This window comes from Fulmarus glacialis, unplaced genomic scaffold (assembly GCF_000690835.1).
Source record: "Fulmarus glacialis isolate BGI_N327 unplaced genomic scaffold, ASM69083v1 scaffold22158, whole genome shotgun sequence".
In the NCBI taxonomy this organism is placed as follows: Eukaryota; Metazoa; Chordata; class Aves; order Procellariiformes; family Procellariidae; genus Fulmarus; species Fulmarus glacialis.
Window position 1 is genome coordinate 27,690 of NW_009227869.1, and position 3,495 is coordinate 31,184.

Here is a 3,495-nt window from a genome sequence, read left to right on the forward strand (position 1 = left end):
CCTCACCTCACAGCCCCAGGGACAGAGGTTTTGGGGTGCCCCGGCTGGCCATGGGGCAGCCCTGGTGTGGGTGGGTGGGGGCTGGTGCCGAGCTCCTGACTTCGCAGCGGCCATGGGAGCTGCTCGGCCGCGAAGCCCGAGATGTGCCAAGCACCCTTGTGCCAGGGCCTGAATTTGGGGAGATGGAGCTGCTTTCGAGGGTGATGGAGACAGGGCTTTGCCTGCAGATGGAGCTCCTCGCTTGGCCTTCAGGCTCAGGGAGAGGGTTGGGATGAGGTGTTAAACCCCACGAATTTCTCCTTCTTGAGGACCCCGTGGCTCCACCAGACCCCAAAAGGAAAAGAAGACTGTGCTTAAGCTCTCCCTGCTGGGGAGGAGATGATGATAATTAATCCTTCATTAAGTTAATTACCCAAATGTACTTGGCCTGAAAGAGGTGGGGGTAAACCCCACCCAAACCCGGCTATTAAAAAAGCGAATATCTGTAGCCCCAGTGATGCCAGGGGAAGGGGGGACAGTGATTTTGGGGTGTCCAGCTGCAGCGGCCAGGGGAGCTCATGGTGCCCCATTGTCAGGCCCTGCAGCCTGCTCCTTCGTCCCCCAGAGGAGGAGGAGGAGGGTGCGCAGGGTGGGTGGCCATAGGGATGGAGGGGCTGCCAAGTGGGCTCTGCCACCCGCCACAGCCCTGGGGTGCAAATACTGCAACTTTTGCAAACAGCTCCTAGATTTGGGGCTGGAAACAGCCCCTTTGGGGGCTGCTGCAGGCTCTGCCCCACAGGCTGAGGGATCCGTGGGGGGGTCAGCGGCGTGGGGGGATCAGCGGAGAGTGCTTGTGGCCGCTGGGTCCTGCCAGCCTGGCGTGTGTGCCCTTGTGCCACGCTAAAATTGCCTATTTTCCCCTGTTTGGGGAGGACCACACTGTGGCCTTTGACTGAGCCCAGCCCTGGCGGCAGAGGGGCTGGAGGTCGGACGAGGGCAGTGGTGGAACTGGGGCTGGCAGCTGCCTGCGGAGGCAGCGGGGTCTTCTCATGGAACCCCCATGCTGCCTGGGGTGAGGGACAGCTGCAGGGTCAGCAGCCGTCAGCAAGAGCTCACTCCTCCGGGGATTATGCTGATCCCCTCCAGCCGCCCTGCTGTGCCGAAGGATTTCTGAGTCTTTAAGGTGTTTTTCCTGCTAAATTGGAGGTGTTTGCATCCACGGTGCAAGAGCCAAGTCAGCATTTGCTTTCATCCCTAAAAATCTTAGGGTCAATAGGATTGCATGGCTTGGCCTGCACATGGTGGAAAATCAGATGTAAATAGTGGTTTAAAAGTTTCTTTTGAAAATGGAGCTCTGCAAGGCAGAAAGGAAGCAGACTTAGGGCTACAACCCCGAATTTTCTGGCTCTCCTTACGGTTTTGCAGACTCTCCTTATGGCTGCTGCTCCTCCGTGGGCATCACGAATGCCACCTTTGCTGCAGCTCGAAGCAAGAGGCTCTTATGGGTTTGACACTTTTCCCCAGAAGCCAAAACTCAGCATCTCCTGTATTTCTTCTCTTTTCCCAGGTGGTCTCTGGTCCCACCAGTGGCATGGGACTAAGCGATGCCATGGGCCTGCCTCTGCCCGTGCACACCGCACGCTCATTGCCTGCTGTGGTGGGATCCTGATGGCTCATGTTGGTCTTGGATGTGGAGCTGATCCCCACCTCCTCCTCCTCCTCCCTGGCCGCCGCCACATAACAAGTTCTGCCCCATTCTACACTTCTGTAATGGCAGGTCCACCACTGCTCACCTGTGGACCTGCCGAATGGCAGCCCGGCACTGTCAGAGCAGGGCTTTGTCACCTTGCTGCCACCATCCCTCATGGTGACATCCTAGGTGTGATGAAGGTAGAGAAGACACTGGACAGGAGCAGACCCAGCAGCCCCACCCAATGCACCCTTCGGATCTGACACCCACCTCCTCCCGGCCCAGCAGCACCCATGGGTGCTCTCCCTGGCTGCAGGCTTCCTTCACTAATGAGCGGGTGATGAAAGCCGCGCTGTGCATCAGAATGAATCACAGACCTGGCCAGCTGCAGCCAACCCTGCAGCTTGCTGGACACTGCTTTAATTCGTTTAGTGCCCCTGGCTCTGGAAATGATCTTTCGTAATACAAGCCCTTACAGTAGAAATGAAACCTCAGGAGGTCTCTAACACACCCTCAGCTCTGCCCCTTTTGCAATAGGTGTGATTTTTAAAATTTTTATTGATTTTTTTTTTCCAGGGTACGATAAAAATTCCCTGGGGCTTGGTGCAACTTGGGTGTGAGGTTTGCGTCCCTGTGGGTTGCTGCAGTGATGTGCTGTTACTGGAGGCACTGAGCCTGTCCCAGTTTGGGGCTGGGGTACCCCGGCGATGGGTATAGCAAACCTGCCTTGTCTATGGATTTGCTAGATGTCAGTGTTCATCAAGGTTTTGGTGGATCAGTTGAGCCGATTTGGTTTTTGGTTAGGAGAAATTACAAACCAAGAAGAAATCCAGCGCCCCAGAGAGAAGCAATGTGTTTTTAGCCTTCCTCCATAAAGAAATGGGGCTCAGGAGGTGCCGGTCTGTGCACAGGCATCCCCAAAGCTTTCAGGGTGCCTGTGCTGTATGTGGGTGATTAGTCGGGAGGCAGCAATGGAAAAGGGAGGAAATTCTTACAAAATTCATGAAAACAGCCGAGTAGAGAAGAGGGACCCTGTGGGAGTCAGGGCCGGGTGCCACAGCTGCTGGGCACAGATTTGGGGTGACTGGGTCCCCTGTGGGTGCCCTTGGGCTCGGCATCTCCCCCCTCCCCCAGCACAGAGGAGGGTGCCAAGTGGCTCCGCAGCAGCAGTTTGGGCAGGCAAGCAGGCAGGCGCAGGCAGGCAGCCGCACAGCTGTGCACTGCCCCCTCCTTCCTGCAACCTGCTCCTTGCTGTGAAAAAGGCCGTTTTTCTCCCCAAAACGGCTCCCTCACAGGACAGGCAACGTTTGCTCCCACTCCCCAGCAGAAGTGAAACCCTATCCCCATCCTCGGTGCTCCGCTTGGGTTTCTCAGGGCTATTTCTGACACTCAGCTCCTTCGTCTCCAGCATTTCCACTGCCTCTCTCCATCTTTTTTCCACTCCTTCCTTCCTTCCTCTGCCTGCCCTCGCCTCCCCGTGCCCTTAGCCGAGCGTCCTCCCCATGGCCCTGCCGTGACAGCCGCTCCCTGAAATGGGCCGCCAAGGTGGATTATTGCCATTGCTAATCTGCATTTGCCCTCCTCCCTGTCCTCCCCTGCTCCTCCTCCCTTCTCCAAATTGGTGCTGCACAGGACTGGTGTGCGGTGCCGCACGGGCTGGCCGGCTGCCCTGAAACGGCCAGCGTCGGGAAAGCCACCGTGCTGGGGCTGGCGTGAGTAGGGCTGCAGTGGCTGGGTGGTGGCCGGGGTGTCCCCGGAGTGGGAGGCTGGGTGGTTCTTCTGCTGTCTCCGTGGCTGCGTCCTCCTCAGATTGTTTATTTTTTTCC